Raw genomic sequence first — 20,386 nt, 5'->3', positions numbered from 1 at the left:
ACACCAGTAAAAATTGCAGCTATTAAGAATACAAACAACAATAAGTGTTGATGAGGATGTGGGGGAAAAGGCACACTCATACATTGCTGGTGGGACTGAAAATTTGTGCAACCACTCTGGAAAGTAGTATTGAGATTCCTCAGAAAACTTGGAATGGAACCACCATTTGACCCAGCTATCACACTCCTCAGTTTGTACTCAAATGACTTAAAAACAGCATACTACAGGGACACAGCCACATCAATGTTTGTAGCAGCACAATTCACAATAGCTAAACTGTGGAACCAATCTAGATGCACTTTAGTAGAGGAATGTATAAATAAACTGGTATATATACACAATGGAATATTATTCAGCATTAAAAGAGAATAAAATCATGGCATTTGCAGGTAAATGGATAGGGTTGGAGAGTATCATGCTAAGTGAAGTTAGCCAGTACCAAAAAAACAAAGGCTTAATGTTTTCTCTGATAAGTGGATGCTGATCCATAGATAATGCGGGGGGGGGGGGCATGGAGAAACGGAGGAACTTTGGATTGGGCAAAGTAGAGTAAAAGAAAGGGAGGGGCCATGGGGTAGGAAAGAGGGTGGAATGAGATGGACATCATTTCCGTATGTACATGTATGATGACATGAACAATGTGACTACTTCGTGTACAACCAGAGAAATGAAACAGTGTGCTCCATTTGTGTACTATGAATTGAAAAACATTCTGCTGTCATGTATAACTAATTAGAATAAATAAATAAATAAATAAATAAATAAGAAATGCAACTCAAAACTACTCTAAAGTTTGGGGTTCCAGCTCATTGGTAGAGTACTGGCTTAAAATAAGTAAACAAACATGAAAACAAAAGATTATTCCCTCCCACCCAAATTTATATGATGAAGTTTGGTTCCCAGTGTGATAATATTTGGAGGTGGAATTTTTGATAGATTATTAGATCTTAAAATATTAATCTTTTAAGATTAGGGATCTTAAAAGAGAGAAGTAAAAAAAAAAGTTTGTATTTCCCTCATGTAATTTGAAGACACAACCAGAAAGCATCATTTGTGAAAGACTGAGTGAGTCCTCACCAGATGCTTAATCTGCTGGCAATTCTGCCTTGCACTTTCCAGGAACCATAAATTTTTACAATAAGTTATAATTTTTATAAATCACCCAGTCTACAGTATTTTGTTATAGCAGCCCAAATAAATAGAGAGGCAGTTACAAATCATGTATTAGGTATTTAATTAAAATAACAGAAGAGGAGAAAAACAGACCATAACAAATATTGGAAAGAAGAATAACATAGGACTTCTAAATCAATTACCAAAATGTAAGTAAATATAGGAAGCTCAAATAACATTAGTAAGAATAAAACCAAAACAAAGCAAAATGAAACAAATCTCCCTTAGACACATCATATAAAAATGTAGAAAACAAATACAAAGAAAAAAATCTTGCCCCCAAACCAGAGTTAAGTGTAAGTGTGTGTGTGTGTGTGTGTGTGTGTGTGTGTGTGTGTGTGTATGGGGGGAGAGAGAGAGAGAGAGAGAGAGAGAGAGAGAGAGAGAGAGAGAGAGAGAGAGAGAGAAAGGGACAAGAAATAAAAGAGTTCTGATCAAAACATGCCAGGCAAAAGAGAACGGAGTGAAACATGTAGTGTTGAAAGAAATAAAAGTGCACAAACTAAAGTTCTACATCAAGTTAAAGTGTCACTCAAAAGTAAAAGAAATATCTGTAAGCGTTTCATGGCAAGGAAATCTTCTCTGATGGATAAAAATATAAAGGATGGAAAGAACAAATATGAACACATGGTTATCAGTTGTCTTCCCTAAACAGGAAATCTAAAAATTATTGGAAGTTGAACATAGATTCATTAATGATATATATTATGAACTCTAGGGCAACATTTAAAATGCTTTAAGGGAAGTATAATTAATAGACTAAAAGAAGACATAAATTTGAATCATATCAAATGCTTGATTAAAAATCATTATAGTCAGGAAAAAAGAAGTTTCACACAACAATAGGTAAAACATTTTTGTATCAATCCAAATAAATCAATAGTAAATTTAAGTGTGAATGATCTAAATAAATCAATTAAAAGAAAAAATTTTCAGACAGAATAAAAATAGGAGATCCAACTACATGTTGACTTTAAGAGATCCATAATAAGTATAGATTAACATATATATATATATATATATATATATATATATATATATCATGCTAACATTAATTAAAAAGAAAGATGCATAGTAAGGGAGAGAACTCTCCCAAATACATTGTATGAAGCCAGTATAACCCCAATACCAAAATCAGACAAAGACACATCAAGGAAAGAAAACTAAAGACTGATATCCCTGATTAACATAATGTAGAAATCCTTAATAAAATATTAGCAAATCACACTCAAAAACACATCAAGAGGGTGTGGAGGTAATGTGACTGGTGTAACCAGGGCTTGGTGAGGCAGTGGGGCTGGATGGAGATCAATCCTTTAGTGGCCTCAGGCAGCTGGCCTGTGGGCTATCTTCCTGGTGCCCACTTTGGCCACTGCTGAGGCCCTAGGCATGTCAAATAACTGCACCAGCACTACCGAAGTTGCCATGACACTGCTCAGAGTCAGCAAAACCAAGACCAAGAACAAGATGAAGCATTTCTTGTGCCAGAAAGTGAAGGTATTCCTGGCCAGTGAGCCAATCCTCAGCATTCATATGTGTATGTGGGGTGAACAACATGATCAATGAACTGAGCAATGTTCCTGTCCCTCTTATGCTAATGCCAGATGACTTCAAAGCCTACAGCAAGATCATGGTAGATAATCATATCTTCAATAAGGAGAACTTCCCCAGCAGCTTTAAATTTAAGGAATAGTCCTTGATGGTGTTCCAAAATCTCCTTGAGAAGATTGGAATTGATGATCAGGATTACCAGAACTCAGTGATACACAGTGCCCCCATTAAAAGTGAGAGCCAGGAAAGGTGTGGTACATGTTTCTTCACCACCTATGACCAATGCTTTGTCATCAAAGCTGTCAAGTGAGGATGCCGCTTAAATGCACAATATCTTAAGGAAATACCACCAGTTTATAGTGGAGTGTCATGGTGATACCCTTTTTTGCCACAGTACCTGGGCATGTACTGCCTGACTGTGGACATAGTGGAAACTTACATGGTGGTCCAAAGGAATGTGTTTAGCCATCAGCTCACTGCACTTGGCAAGTATGACCTCAAGGATTCTGTTGCCAGAGAAACAAGTGACAAAGGCAAGGCCAAGTACTTTCAACACTCAAAGACAATGACTTCCTCAATGAAGGACAGAAGCTGCATGTAGGAGAGGAGAGTAAATAGAACTTCCTGGAGAAACTGAAGTAGGACATTGAGTTCCTGGCTCAGATAAAGACAACTGACTACAACCTGCTGGTGGACATCCAAGAGGTGGACTGGGAGAAACAGGAGGAGATGGAGGTGGAAGAACAAGAAGAAGACAAAGAAAGTGTGAATGATGGGGTGGGCAGTAACCTGTTTTGCTCCTATGGCATACCGCCGGACAGCCCTGGTAACCTCCTAAGCTTTCCCCTGTTCTTTGGTCCTAGGGAGTTCAACCCCTCTGTTGATGTCCATGCCATGAAAAGCCATGAAAGTACCCCCTAGAAGGTGGTCTATTTCATGGCCATCATCAACATCTTCATGCCTTATGATCCTAAGAAGAAAGCTGCACACACCACCAAAACAATGAAGCATGGGGTACGGGCTGAGATCTTGACTGTGAACCCCAAGTAGTAGTCCAAACATTTCAACGAATTCATGTCCAAGATCTTGATATAGTTTACTTCTACCTTCATCCAGAGACAGAGAGCTGGGTAGAGAATCAGGGACTGGGGGAGGGTGAGGATGTATTAGGGCTAGATGGGAGCAGACAGTGTTGAGACTGCAGTCTGTGACAATGAGAGCAACTTTGGCTGGAGAAAAGGGGGATGTGCTGTGTCTGCACATGCTCACAGGATACAACCTTGCCTTCTGTTTACCCTTGATTTTTCCCCCATTTGACTCAGTTTACAAAGGTGTTCCCTTTGGTACCTTGTAACCTTATAAGATACCTTGGGCTAGAGATGACTTTGTGGGTTTATTTGGGCTTTGTTACTGAAATTTCATTGCTCATCTTGGTCACCTTTCCCATCACTGCCCATCTCAGTTTCCTTTAATTAAAGAGGTACCTGAAAGGTCCAGTATCAAGATCTGCTAGAGCAGGATGCTCTGACATCAGCAAGGAGAAGAGGTCAGACACTTTGGCCCTGCTGCATTTGATCTTATCTGGATTAACTTTTTTAATTTTATAGAATATGATGCATAATTTTTTCTACCTTTCTACCTTGAATCCAAGTAAAATGTTACTTTTTTGCTCCTCTTTATATCCTCCAGTGCTGTACTCCCAAAGGAGCAAAGCAGGTTGTTACCTGACATCTTGGATCAGAGTTGGAGACCTCCAGGGCAACAGGTCCATCCTCATGGGATGGTAATGGGTAAGGGAGCTGCTGGGATCTTAGACAGCTGGATCTCAGAGAACCCTGTGGTCATCATCCAAGTCCCAAGCTTGCTTGGCCTCTGAAATTGAGATATTCTCACTGTAAAGCCTGCTTCTTTGATTCAAAAGAACTAGGAAACACCTTTGGATGTAACAGAACCCTTGTGTTTAAAAGGTTATTTCCCTTGGAAAGGCCAGAGAAACTGATGTATGTAAAATAAGCTCTTGTGAGTGCCATATGTTTCCTTCCTACTGACCTCCAGGCATCCTCAACCCATGGATGGCTTGTCAACCAGGACAGAGTTCCAAGAACATGGGTGCCCTTTGCAGACCATTCTTTAAGCCTCAATTTCACCATGTACGTGTCTGGCTCCCTGTACTCATGTCTTTTTATCAGGATGGTTATAGCAAGCAAGGTACTTACAACAAGGAGTGTGATGTCCAAGCCTGAGATTGCTTCTGAGTCACTTGAGGATGTGACTCAGGAAAGCCAACTTGAAACATGAGTGGAATTTGATCCAGTTCCAGTATTGGAATTGTTTTTCCTTTTTACCTCTCTCTAAACTTGTGGCTCACAGGACTACTTCCAAAGAGTGGCATCCTGTAGCTTCATTTAAGATTTCTACCCAACATCAGAGCTTGCCTCCCAGGCTCTCAGAAGTGAGCCACACATATTCTGTTGCCATCAGAGCAGCAGGTCCACCAGGAGGGAAAATGGCACCATTGTTCTGAGTTGCAGATGGTATATTCCTACATTATTACACCCTTTCACCAATAATTGGGGAGTTGGGATGAAAAATGGTAAAATTTCTAGATAACCCCAAAGATGTGAAATTTGGAATCATTTTAAATGAATAGGTAGTTTCCTGTGGCTCCCCGCAAAACTGTCTAAGTTTACCTTCTGAAGAAGAAACCAATGGTGTGTGTATCCTGGTCACAGTATTCAGGTCAGGAAGGAATGGAGACAGTATTCTTGGACCTCAGTTGGGCTGCTCCCTTCTGGAAAGGCATAACTAGCTCTGAACAATTATAGCAGGGCCCTGATGTGACTCAGTAAATACTTGGAACCACGTGATTCTTGGAAAAAAAACAATATTGACATAGGAAAGAGATTATGTAGGAATAATATTTGGACTTGATATCACCCCCTCCTCATAATCAAGGGTGAAATTTTGGATTTGTTGCCAGTTAGGCCCAGCATCTCAAAAGCTTGGAAGGTGGTCTTCCAGTAGCCTTCATAGCCTCAGGCCTGTTGGCTTCTCTGCTTTGAGTCTGCTGATTATGTTGCCATAATGTGTATGAAAAGTATCACATAATCTTATCAATTAAAGAAACTACCAGGTATCTAACTTGTTTAACATTGAGTTTTCATGTTTTTAAAAATCATATACATATATGTGTGTGTATGTTTATATATATATATATATATATGTACATATATATATACATATATATTTTTTATTTTAAGAAGTAGCACCGTATATTTTTTATTTTAAGAAGTAGCATTCTGTTTCAAATGCTTTCTGTTTTTCTGACAGTATTGTTGATTGAGTCAAAACATTTGAGCTGTGGTTTGGTGGATTTTATATATTTTTTTAAAAGGTCATCCCTTGTGTTGTCTTCAAAGCCTTGAGTTTCGACCTCTAAATCCTTTGGCATTCATATGTTTAAAACTTATTTATCATATTTTTTACAAGTTTTCTTTCTCTTCTTTTAATAATGATAAGGATGTTCTTTCTGTTTCTATCTGAAAATGAACTAATTCCCCCATTCATCTGCTCCTTTTTTTTCCTAATACCTGCCATTTCCTTTGTGGGCAGTAGGAGGTATCCCAGAGGAAGTGACTAGACCCAACCTTTCTCCTCCAGAAAAGCTAAACAATCTTATGGCATTCCAGAATAATTTTGAGTCTCCTGGCAACAAAGGTATAGAAATAAGGACTAGGCTGAGTGGTGAGGCCTCAGTGAGATAAGGGCAGGTTTCCTCTCCCATTTCCTCATTCTGCCACCTTCTGGGTAGCATTCAGTCACAGCTTCTCTGTCCCCATTCCACTTCTCAATGTAACAACTGAGCAATTATCTCCTAGTCACCACTGCCCAAAACAGCATACATGCGTGGGGGGAGGTGGGACTTGGAAAGATATGAGGGATGCTTAAAAAAACACACTGGCAGACCCCTAGATGAAATCCTGTTCTTATGTTCTTTTTTCCATAACAGCTGGGTCTCTGATTCCCCCAGTAAACTCTTCTCCTCTGTGACTTGGGAGTCACAGGGCAGCAGGGAATCCAGAAGTTCTAGGAACACAGTTCCAGAAGCAGTGCTCTGTTCTCCTCATCTATCCCAGGTCACTGGTCTGTGGCCATCCATGAGTGACCCCTCATCCATGAGTTCCCAGTAGAACTCTTAAGTTTCCACTACAGGCAGCTCTTTCTCCCTTCCCCCTTCCCTGCTTCACTCTTCTCTTTTCCTTGTGCTTTAGGCCTGAGCTTTTCTTCAGAAGGTCATGCTGAGATTCAAGGAAGAAAGCTGAGGAGGGAACTTCTAGAACACTTGCACTTACTAACAACCATTTTGTCAGGATGTAGGAGTCAACGGGCCAAGAGGGAAGGCCCTATGATTCTCAACACAACACAACATCATGTCAGATTATTATAAACAAAAAAATATGAAGTTTGGAGTCACCTTTGGGGAAGCAAAATAAACTACCACCCCACCATAGGTGGGACTTTTCAACTTCCCACTGCAAGTTCATTTCTTTTTTTAATAGGAATTTTCAACTCTCTGCTTGTCTAATGTCTACTCAAAACAATTTGAGATCCTGGTACTGTTTTAAAATATATGAATGTTAAGTTTAATCTGCAACCCAAGGAAAAAATAGAACTCAAAAAGTTTTGTGTTAAAAAAATATCAAGAATGTAATACACCTTAATCAAGTGGATTTAATCCCAGGTATACAATATTGGTTTAATATAGGCAAATCAATAAGTATAATTAAAAACATAAATAGAATTAAAAATCAGAATCATATGATCTTAAGAGAGGAAAAAGCCTTTGATAAATTACAGCTCCCATTTATGTCAAAAATTCTGGAGAGCTAGGGATGGAAGAGACTTACCTCAGTATTAAAAGCTGTATAGGAAAAACCCAAAGCTGACATCATTCTTAACAGAGAAAAACTGAAAATATTTCATTTGAAAACAGTAAGAAGTCAAGGATGCCCACTCACACTACTCCCATTCAACATAGTTCTTGAAACTATGCAGAGCAATTAGGCAACAGAAGGAAATTAAATGCATACAAAGATAGAACAAAAAGAGGTCAAAGTGTTTCTTTGATGATGCAATGTTCCTATATCTAGAAGATCCCCCAAACTCCACCAGAAGACTTTTAGAGCTGATGAATGGATGCAACAATGTGTCATGAGCAACATTCATAAGTTAAAAGGTTTCCTATATTCCTATAGTGATTGAGGTCAAAAAGAAATAAGAAAAACTAGCCCAGTTTCAAAGATATAAAGAAACATAAAATACTTGGGAATTAATCTAAGGAGGTAAAAGAACTCTACAATTAAAACAATAAAAAACTGATGAAAGAAATAGACGAAGATTATAGAAGATGGGGAAACAAACTTCTCATGATGTTGGATAGAAAGAAATAATATTATAAAAAGGCCTTACTATCAAAAGTGTTATGCAAATTTACTGGGAGCAGTGACTGAATTATGGATCTTGAATTGTCTTGTGACAGAGATGATGCCTCTCTTGAGATCTCTTGGTGTGAAGGTGTTGATTTGAAACACCCTAGTTGATATGGTGACAGCCTGTTCAATAGGAGGTTCTCTACCAGCCACAGAGCTGCTTATTCAGTTCTTGATCTTGAGTTTCAGACACCAGCTGCTTTGGGGTAGAAAGTTATGGGTGCAAACTGATAATCATAATTGGGCTGCTCATACTCATGACCTTGGTTATCCTTACTTTGAAGAAACCTTCTCACAGTAAACCATTTTGATGTTTATACCTCCATAATAAATGTTCTGAGCTTGTTGTGTGTCACTACTCCCCTACCAAGGAGAAGTCAACCACTGAGACCAAGCTTTTTTCTCTATTTGTGTGTCTTTCTCTTCTCCATCCCCTTACTGCCCAGTTCGGGAACCTGAATCAACAGCCATGTAGGTCGAAGCACAAATTCAATCCAATCCCCATCAAAATACAATGGGGGATAATAATGTCATTCTTCACAGATTTGAAAAAATAAACAGTTCTAAAATTCATTTGGAAGAACAAAAGACACTGAATAACCAAAGCAATCTTGAGCACAAAGGGTGATGTTAGAGACATAACAATATCTGATCTTGAATTATATTACAGAGCTATGGTAACAAAAATAGCATGGCATTGACATTGAAATAGACAGGAAGACCTATGGAGAGAACAGAAGACACAGAAACAAATGCACATACTTATAGACATCCAATACTTGACAAAGATGCCAAAAATATATATTGGAGAAAAGATAGCCATTTTAATAAACTGTGCTGCAAAAAACTAGATATCTATATGTAGAAGAATTAAACTGAATCCCTATCTCTCACTCTGTACAAAAGTAAAACCAAAGTGGATTGAAGACTTAGGAATTAGAGCAATACTTTGCAAATAATAGAAGAATTATGATAATCATAACACTCCAACATATTGACACAGGCACCAACTTCCATAACAAGACACCCAATGCTCAAGAAATTTAACCAATAGTCAATAATCAGGATTCCATCAAATTAAAAAGCTTCTGCATAGTAAAAGAAAGAATTAAGAGTATTAAGAGAGAACCTAGATAATGGAAGAACATCCTTGATATCTGTTCCTTAGATAGGGCATTAATATCAAGGATACACAAAGAACTCAAAACATGTTTTTTTTTTTTTTTTTTTTTTTTTTTTTTTTTTTATACTGCGGATTGAACTCAGGAGCACTCACCACTGGGCAACATCCCCAGCCCTGTTTTGTATTTTATTTAGAGAGAGGGTCTCACTGAGTTGCTCAGTGCCTCACTGTTGCTGAGGCTGGCTTTGAACTTGTGATCCTCCTGCCTCAGCACTCGAGCCACTGGGATTACAGGCATGTGCCACTGTGCCCAGCAAGAACTGAAAGCATTTAACACCAAAATACCCCAATGAAGATTTTTTTCTCCCTCCAATCACAATGGAAATTATCAAGACTCTCCAGCATGTATAAAGAACTCAAAAAACTTAATAACAAAATAACCCTCAAATAACACAGTCAATAAATGGGCTAGGGAACTGGACAGACACTTCACAGAAAAAGAAATATGATCAGTCAATAAATATATGAAAAGATGTTCAACATCTCCAGCAATTAGAGAAATGCAAATTAAAAATTCACTGAGATTTCATCTCATTCCAGTCAGAATGGCAATTATCAAAAATACAAGCAACAACAAATATTGGTCAGAAAGTGGGGAAAAATGTACACTCATAAATTGCTGGTGGGCTTGCAAATTGGTACAACCACTCTGAAAACTTGGAATGGAACCAGCATTTGACTTAGTTATCCAACTCCTTAATTTATGCCCAAAGTATTTACTATCAGTATACTACAGTGAGATAGCCACATCAATGTTTATAGCATCTCAATTCACAATAGTTAAATGAGGGAACCAACCTAGATGCCCTTGAATACATGAATGGATAAAAAGATGTGGTACATATACACAAGTGAATATCACTCAACCATAAAAATGACTTTATGACTTTTATAGTAAATGGATGGATCTGGAGTCTATCATGCTAAGCAAATAAACAAATCCCCAAAAAACAAAAGGTTCAATGTTCTGCTATGTGTTATCATATTGAGGATCCTGGTTGTTTGATAAGCTGATAATCTCTCACTGCTATGAAGACTCTCTCTGTAGTTACATTTCAGTAGTTAGATTGTAATGTGTCTCAGTGTTGGTCCCTTTGCATTTATCTCTTTAGAATAGATATGTAGATTCACATATTTCATCAAAGTTTTCACCCAATGTTTCCTTAGGTTTTCTTAATGTCTTTTCTACTTCTCATTCTGGGAGTTCTGGTAAACATATATGCTTGATGGTGTCTTATAGATTTCTTAAGCTCTGTTCACTTACCTTTGTCACTTCTCCTCAGACTTAATGATGTCAACCATATTCAGGTTAACTGTTTCTTCTGTCTGGTTAAATTTACTGTTGAACACTTTTAGCAAATTTCTAATATCAGTTATTATAGTTTTCATTTCTGGAGTTTCTCTTTGGATTCCTTTGTAATTTCTACATCTTTATTTTAATTTTGTTTATACATAATTTTCTTAATTTACTTTTTGTTCTCTTTACTTTGATCTTTGATTCTATGTAAAAACAGTTGTTTTAAAGTCTTTACCTAATAAATCTAATTCTCTACATCAGGGATATTTTCTGTTTATTTTGATCCTTTAGACTGTACTTTCTATTTCTTTTCATACACCCTGTAAATATATGTATGTAGATACATATGCATACAACATCAGAGTCTTAAATATATAAATCAAATATTGACAAAAATGAAGAAAGAAATGATAACAATACAATACTAGCAGAAGGTTTCAATGCTCCACTTTCAATAATGAACAGAATATGCAGATATAGGATCAGTAAGAAAATTTAAGTCTCAAATAACATTAGACCAAATAGTGGTTTAGGGAATCTTGTAACCAACAGTATCAGAATACATATTCTTCTCAAGAACACATGTAATTTTCTCTAAGATAGACTGACGGCATATTAAATCACAAAACAATTAGTAACAAATTTAAGATGAGAATCAAGCCAAATATCATTTATCATTACAGTAGAATTAAACTAGAATTCCACATCAGTAGAAAAAAATGATGCAATCTTACAAGTTTCTTTAAATTCCACATACATTTTATTCCAAATATAGTAATATCAAAAATACCATCCATGCTTTGTCAGGGACTTAAAAGGTTTAAATGCTTATGTCAGAAAGGAGAAAGATATTTGTGTTCTCACCATTCTCTTTCCTCTGACTGGGTGAATTTTACTACCCTCTTAAAGAATACTGATGTCTCCCAGACCTAAATATAATTCTTCATCAGTATGTCAGCTACATGTCTTAAACGAACCTGTAGTGATTAAAATTTAATGTGCATTCTGTCAAAAAAAATGATACAATCTCAAATATGTGAAAATTTCACAATATTTTCTTGCACACAGTTTAGCCAAAAGCAATCAGAAAGGAAATGAGAAAATACCTCAAGAGAAATAAAAACAAAAATATAATATACCAAAACGTATAGGATGTACAAGAGCAAAAGTTTGAACCTATTTACTGAAGATGTGACTGTATATTTAAGAAATCCTAAAGTGTCCATGAAAAAACTTTAAAAGTGTTCTGGGGATATAGTTCAATAACAGGGCACCTACATAGCACGGGCAAGATGCTGGGTTCAATCTCCAGCACTGAAAATAATAGAGAAAAAATTTAGGAAAAATGAACTACTTTACTAAAGTTGAAGGATACAAAATCAACATAAAAATAAGTTCCACACACTAACCAAAAACTATCTCAAACAGAAATGAAGAAAGAAATCTCATTTATTAAAGTTTAAAACAAAAACTAAGGAATAAACTCAATGACGTGAAAGACACATATACTTAAAATTTTAAAAGATTGATGAAAGCAATGAAAAAGGACACAAATAGGTAGACATCCCATGGGTGTACTGGAAGTCTGAATGTTTTAAAAATGATCAGGGACTGACGTCAAACCTCAGTGATAGAGCACTTGCCCTGGATGTGGAGGTCCTACATTTTGATGACCTACAGTTAGATGATGAGGTTTATGTGCTAAGCAAAAGTATAATATATTTTAAAATGATATTTGTCTTTTTTAAAATTACTAATATTTTCTAAGTGGAAAACATTGTTAAAAGAATGAAATATGAGGTATCAAATGGGAGACAATACTTCACAAAACCCATATCCAATAAAAAATGCATTCAAGATACATACAGAGCCCTGTAAATTAAATGTTATGAAAACATATAATCCATTTTAAACATGAAATGTAGATATGAAGAGAGACTTTTCAAAAAGACATATGAATGGAAAATAAACATTAGAAAATACACTCAACATCATTTTTCATTAGGAAATTGAAAATTAAAACAATAATGAGACACTACTATATACCAATTAAAATAATTGAAATTCAAACACAGCATATCTCATTCATTCCTGATGGTAATATAATATAGTACAGTTACTTTGGGAGATATTTTTTAACATTTTTGAAATAAACAAACTTCCCACAAGTTTCCTATAATCACATTTTTTGGCATTTTCCCATGTGATTTAGAAACTTATTGTATATATGCAAATGTTTGTAGCAGCTCTATTCATAAATATCTAAACTGGTAAATATATATATATATATATATATATCACATATATATACATATATATGTATATATATATATATATATGTGAATAAACAAACTATATCCATTCATATTTGAAATATTTTTCAATAGTAGAAAAAATGTCCTATCAAGTCATGAAAATTTATGGATGAATAAAATGAATATATTAAGTATAAAAAAGCTATTCTTCAAAAGTTATACACTGTATTATTCTGATGATATGACACTCTGGAAAATTAAAATAAAAGAGATAGTAAAAATATAACTAATTCATAGAGTTTTGATGAAGTTTTTATTTAATAAAGCACATATATACATTTTAAGATGGCAAAAATATTATCTGTGATGATATAATTGTGAATATATCACACTAATAATTTATCAAAACCCATTGAATCTTACTGCATAAGGAGGTAATCTTAATATATGCAAACATTAAAATATAATTTAGAAAGTTTGATAAAATTCCAATGTAGACTGCAGAATGTGACAAAACAATCTTAATGCAATAAATTTTATGAAACAACATCATTGAAAATTGTGAGGGAATAAAGTCCTAAGCTTATAACTGTTCAGATGTGTGGAATCTATAAGAACAAATACAAAAACCCCACAAACCTATATGTAAACATTATACTCTATAAAGCCATTCCCAACATGGTATGAGTTAATTCTAAAACTACTACAAAAATATCTAAAGTTGAAAAAAGAAATATTGGATAGTGGATGTTAAGGTCTTTTTTCAACATTAGAACAGGGAGTTTAGAATAAACTGGTGAAGAGGCTGGTTGTGACAGAAGTAGTAATGTACATGTCTGAGCACCCTAATATTGTTTTCTAATGCCATTCCTCAGTAAAGCAATCAGGGTTGTTCAAAGAAATAACTGATCTGAGATCTAAATAGAAAATACTTATGGTGTACCTGGAGTATCTCATAGAGTAAGAAATTAACAACAAAACAAAACAAACAAAAAGGCCACAAATGTACTGTATTTCAACCAACTCTAATAAAAAAAATGGTCATGAGTCCCTGATAATATGAATAAATGAATAAGTAAACAAACTTGGTGAATCATCCATACAGAATTGCTAGTAATTTTGTAAATATTCTAACCTTAAAGAGGTGGAATATATCTTCCCTTCTTTATTTTGGGCTACACATAGGTATTTTCTTCTAAAGATTGCAATGCTATGTTTTTAAAAAAATAACTAATGTTACAGTGGAAAATGTGAAAAACACTGATTCAGCTAAGTGATCAAAACAACATAAAAAATGTCCTGTATGAACATATACTTTGATATGAAATGATAATAATGTTATATTCCCTTTGTTGTCTTCTTCCCCAAATACACAACCCTGGTTTAATCATGAGAAAAGCTTTAGAAAATCCAAATTTCAAAAGTTTATAAAGTTCGTGAACAGTAATCCTTAAAACTATTAAGGTCATAAAGACACAGAAAGTCTGAGAAACTCTCAGAGAGAAGAGAAGCCTAAAAAGATACAACTATTAAATATGGTAATATGGTATCCTGGTTGGAATCCCAGAGCAGAAAAATGGCAGTAGCAGAAAACAGAGTAACGCTAACAAAATTATGGGTTTGGGTTAATAATGCTGGCTCCTTAATTTTAAAAAATGTAAATAATAATGTAAGAAATTAAAATAGGGAACACTTGGTGTGGGATATATGGAACTCTGTGCTATCTTTACAATAATTCTACAAAGCTAAAATTGTTCTACAATTTACAATATGCACACACTGAAATTAAGACAAAATACTGAGGCACATAGTATTAAGTTAATTTTTTAAATTAATCAGTAGGTCAGTCTGAGCTGTCCTTGGCAAAATTGTACTACAAGATATCTTAATGATCTCCTAAATTCTGTCTCTATTATTTCACTCCACCTATATCTACATGTCTGGCTCCTTTTTTTTTCAGAAAATAAAAATATATGAAACTAATCTGCACTAAAATATTCTAGAGATTTATGTATCATTACCATGACCGCCACAAAGTCCAGAGCAGAAAGTGTGTTTAAAAAGAAGAAAAAAATTGTAAGCCTTTTATTAAATGATAATGTTATTTAGTAAACATAAAATAAAATTTGTTTACATATATACATATGCATGTACAATGATAACATTTTACAATATATTCCTTTGAAATTATACCATTGAATGTCAGACAAAATATATAAAATCACGCAATATGAAATCGTGCAATGAAATTTCTATACTCTAACTCATTCATTACAAAAGAATAAAAAGTTTGTTGAGTGCACAGTGTACCTTGCCTGTGTCACACAAGAAATCCAGAGTCTGCCCAATACTTATTACCAACTCTCTTGAACTGTTAGGAAGCATGAAAAAATTGTAATTCCCATAACTTGGTGGCAATTTTGTTATATAATTATTGAGAAAGTTTAAGTGCTAATTTTATAGCAAATTCTTATCAATATATTAGAAGAGAGGTTCATTTTAATATTTAAAATTAATTAAGTGGGAAAATGTACTAGAAAGCAACTTCACATTCTGATAGTATGTCAAATCACCTTAGAATCTGAGATAATGTTCAGCTGTAGAGTAGATGCACTTAAACCCACAAATATCACAAAGTGTGATCATTTCATATGTGCATAATGTTAACAATGAGCAATGGTAGAAAAAATAAATTGAGTTTCTAATTTAAAATATAGTATTTAAGAAGTAAATTTAAATCCCCAATCTTCCTGGCATTTTCATATTAAAAGAACTATACATAAACTATTTTAAAAGAATGAGTATAATCATACATTTTTCATTGACTAAGATTTTGAACTAAAAATTTCTAAGGAGTGTATTAAATTTGGGAAAATTTGATAAAATAAATGCTAAAAAATCCCAGAGAACTTGTGCTGGCAAATATTTCCTGAATCCACATATTTAATTTTTCAAACATTAAAATTTATATGGAACTTCTATAATGTACTTCTTTTTTTTAAAGAGAGGAGAGAATTTAATATTCATTTTTTTTTTTAGTTTTCGGTGGACCCAACATCTTTATTTGTATGTGGTGCTGAGGATCGAACATGCCAGGCGAGTGCGTTACTTCTTGAGCCACATCCCCAGCCCTATAGTGTACTTCTATAATGAACTTCTATAATTAAAGTCTTATTGAACCATACTTGCTATACAATTGATATATTTGGAATGAAAATTTGTTTACAATATTTGGTCCCCCAGGAAACTTACATTAATCTACAGCAAAGGAAAAATCCTTTAAAAAAGTAACACCAATTTATTTGATATTTTTTCCAAAAGAAGACATATTGGTGCAATAGACCAGCCTTTCAATGTCATGCAATTCAGAAGTGCCTCCTTATATCAATTGAGAAAAGAAGTAATGTTTTATATGTAAAGTGATATGAGTATATTTATTATTACTCCTAAAGGTATGAAAAAATTATATATAAACCTCTAATGGTAGTTTTAGCTGCAAGACAGCCTATGCCAAATATGGTTACCAAACTGGGGCAAATGTTTGCATCATGAAAAAAAATGTACCAATATACACAGAGAACACTAGTCATCACTAATATAGAGCAAGTTAAAACAAATACCTATTATACCTAATCACACACTGAGGAAAGTGTTCTAGAATCTTGATAAATCTGAATTAATGTAATATTCCCATTAATATGTGAAACAGACTTTGTGAGAAATTGATATGATTTAACAACTGTTTTTTATTTAAAATAATACCTAAAATATATTTTGTTATATGTATAAAGACTTTTTCAATTCACCATAAGCATCATCAATAAGTTCCAGAAGATTTGATATACTTGATATTACAATTGTCTAGTATGATGACTGGTTTCTACAAATCTTTGCTTGAAAAAAAACCATGTAAATGTAAAAAATAAAAACAAAAAATGTTTTTGTTTTACTTTATTAAAAAGAAGTACAGGATTTTTAAAAAATATATTTCAATTTTTGAGAGTTTTTTTTGTGCCATTATTGTCTCTCAAGAAAATGTAAACAAGTTGATGAAAACCAAAATGTACCTCCTGAATATAATTGGCCAGAGACAGAACACTGAACCAAAGAGATCACTGTCCAAGATGAGATACTATATACACAATGAGCATTGCTCAGCAATAAAGAAGAACGACTTTATGACATTTGCCAGTAAATGAATGGATCTTGAGACTTTCATGCTAAGTGAAATAAGTCAGTCCCCAAAAGCCAAAGGTCGAATGTTTTCTCTGATATGTAGATGCTGACCCAAAATAAGAGGGAAGAGGGGAAAAACAGAACTTGAGTGGAATAGAAAAAGGGAAATGAAGGGAAGGGAGAGATATAGGTAAAGGAAAGACACTGGAATTAATTCAAAATAATTGTTCTATGTACATGTATGAATACACCATAATGAATCCCACCACCATGTACATCTACAAGAATGGAGTTCTAATTAGAATAAGATATTCCAGGCTTGTATAATCATATCAAAATGAATTATACTGTTATGTATTACTAAGAATAACCAATAAAATAATAATGGCAAAAATAATATATGAAAACAATATATACTTATATATTTATACATATATATTTATATACTTGATTATTCAAACATTTGGGAACATAACCTAATCTTCCAGATTGAATGTGGACAATAAAATTTTCTGCATGTTGATTTATAATCTATGAAAAGAAAAATCTCAGACTTTTAGTGAGGGTTTCAATTGCTGAGTTTTCTAATGTTGAAGCAATTTTCTGGATCAAAATAGTGTAATAGAGTTAAAATGCCTTCAAGAAGCATTGCAAGTGTAGTACTCCCTCATATTTCCAGGCATTGACTGACAATGCAGGAGTTATTTGGAATTCATATTTTCAACATATAAAAATGAAGGCAAGTACTGAGAATTTATGGAAATTATTAGACTCATTATTGTGTTTCTACTCCAAAACTTGTATTTACCTTGAACATTGATTTCTTCTTAACCTATCCTTGAGTTAAAATTTAGACAGCTGGAACTTGGTTTCTTTTTCCATTAACCTAATTGTCTTTAGGGTGATATAATTTATATGACTGTGCTACTAATCTTCTTATTTCTCAAGGAATTAGGAAGAAGCAGGTTTTGAAATCCTTCAATAAAAGAAAATTTTACTGATGTGGTACCTGAAAAAAATTCAGGAAAGACTTTTCCAGCACCAGTGAAATTATTCCAAGTGGCATGATTGTTAATTGCCATTTCTGAAACTGTTGTCATATTATTGGAATCTTTTTCTGACTGCCTAAGTGAAAAAAAAAATTAGGCCATAGCATGGGAGAAGCATTGAAAATAGGGTACAAATTTAGCTTTCAGAAATGGTACTAATGTAGCTTTCATAAATATAGCTTTTCTCTTCTAGTTTTCGTAGTTCCCACAAAAAAGAAAAAAAATCAGAAAAAAAAGATAAGAATATCGAATTTGATGCCTTTGAAATAAAGACATAGTTCAAAATGGTATCCTGTTCTTAAAGTTTACATTGACAATTAATAAAATATATACCTAATTGTGAAAACTTGTTAGCTGATGGACAGAGAATGTAAATGTTTTCTGTTTAGATAATCTGAACTATTTACTATAAATAAAAATTGCTCACTTCTCTTTATATTTGGATGATTCTGATCCCTGAGAGATGTTATAGCAGCCAATGGACATAGATCTAAGAATATATTCTGGTCACATTAAAATTAAATATAAAAGGTACTCAAGAACCATTCAGATTATTTTGAGAAATAACACTAGTATCTTTGATATTTTGTTTGTTTGTTTTTATACTAATCACTGGCCTGCTTGATTATACTATTATTTATTACTAAGACTTGTTCCTTCTGTTCTATATATTTAACATTTATATCCATTGTGTTTTTCTTTTCTTTCCTTTTCTTTTATTTCAGATGGGCTCTCACTATACTGTCCAGACTCATGAACTCAAATGGTCCCTTTTCCTCAGACTCTTTGAGTAACTAGGACTGAAGGCTCTTTGTGTGTGTGTGTGTGTGTGTGTGTGTGTGCGCCTTTATACTCTGTCTTCATACTCTGATATTTATACTTGGTGTAACATGTGATCCTTTTAATCCATAGTGCATTATTTGTTATTCCTAAAACACTATGTATTATTTAAGTTAAATTCATCTAGCAGAATTTAAATGATATTTTTTACTTCCTATATTATCTTAATCTTTACTATTGAAATATAAATAGAATAATGATATCACTGTTTTATATACTTTATTTTTATGCAATTTTAAAGAGTTACTTTAAAATTAATTGGTTTAGATCCATTTGAGGGTGTTCGGTAACTAAAATGATAAGTTTTGCGATTTCACCAAAGAAACATTTTTATTCCTCTCACTCTCTACTTTTTCCAGGAATCCTTTGTAAAATAAATACTGAAATAAACAATTTTTCATATATATTTTCTCCTATACACATTTCAGAGGCAGTATATAAGGGGGTGCATTGACATTTATTTGCTGAATTTTATGGAGGTTAGGTTGCCTAAATACTGGCACATTTTGATGGTATTTGAAGGTAAGAAGACAAGAAAATGATTTTGGATTCCACTCAACTCAATAATCTACACTTTCCTATCATATAAGTTCCATCCAGTTTCTTTTAATCACAGGTAGTACAATCATCAAAAAAATATGGGGTAGAGTTGGGTTGCATAAACAAACACAAGGCCTAGCAAAGTGTGATACACTGAAGGAAGAAATCACAAATTATCAGCAAAAGGCAGTTGGAACTAGGCTTGAGGTAAACAGACACACAAACAACATGTCAGCCATGATAAAGAGTGTAAATTTGAACAGATGTCACTTCTAGAGGAGCAGCAGGCAGATTAAACAAAATTGGCTTTGGATGAAATCCAAGGGAGAAGAAGAAAACATGAAGCCTGTAGGAGCAGTGTCCAGCAGCTCTTCCATGGTAATTGTACCTCTGCTGGGTAGAAAGAAACAAAAACCTGTTGGTTCAAAAGAAAAAGTCATCAACAAAACTCATGCTGATTAAATGAACAAAAAGTATGAGGTTTTGTGAAAGACACAAGAAAATCAGCTAGAATCTGAAATCAATCATCTAAATAAATAGAAAATTGTAGGTGAGATGAAAATTTATCTATATTTTCCATATAATAGCATTGCTTCTATTTATAGATATGATTTTATTGTATCATTAGCCAAACAGTATTATGGAAATGTCCCACAAATATTTTTACAATTCAAAATTAAACCTAGGGGAGATGGGGTTGTAGCTCAAAGGTAGAGTGCTTTCCTAGCATGTATGAAGAACTGAGTTTGATCCTCACCACCAAATAAAAATAAATAAATAAATAAAATAAAGGTATTGTCTCCATCTACAACTAAAAAAATTAAACCTAGGTA

The 20,386-nt window shown here is 33.9% G+C and overlaps 1 pseudogene; it reads left to right on the top strand.

Moving 5' to 3' along the window:
* The first annotated feature begins 2,562 nt into the window (after positions 1-2,562).
* LOC113197111 (phosphatidylinositol 5-phosphate 4-kinase type-2 beta pseudogene) lies at positions 2,563-3,819 on the top strand (annotated as a pseudogene).
* Positions 3,820-20,386: the final 16,567 nt, after the last annotated feature.

Source organism: Urocitellus parryii, chromosome X (assembly GCF_045843805.1).
Source record: "Urocitellus parryii isolate mUroPar1 chromosome X, mUroPar1.hap1, whole genome shotgun sequence".
Taxonomy (NCBI): Eukaryota; Metazoa; Chordata; class Mammalia; order Rodentia; family Sciuridae; genus Urocitellus; species Urocitellus parryii.
Note: the sequence above shows the minus strand (reverse complement) of the source record. Positions and strands in the feature narration are given on the sequence as shown.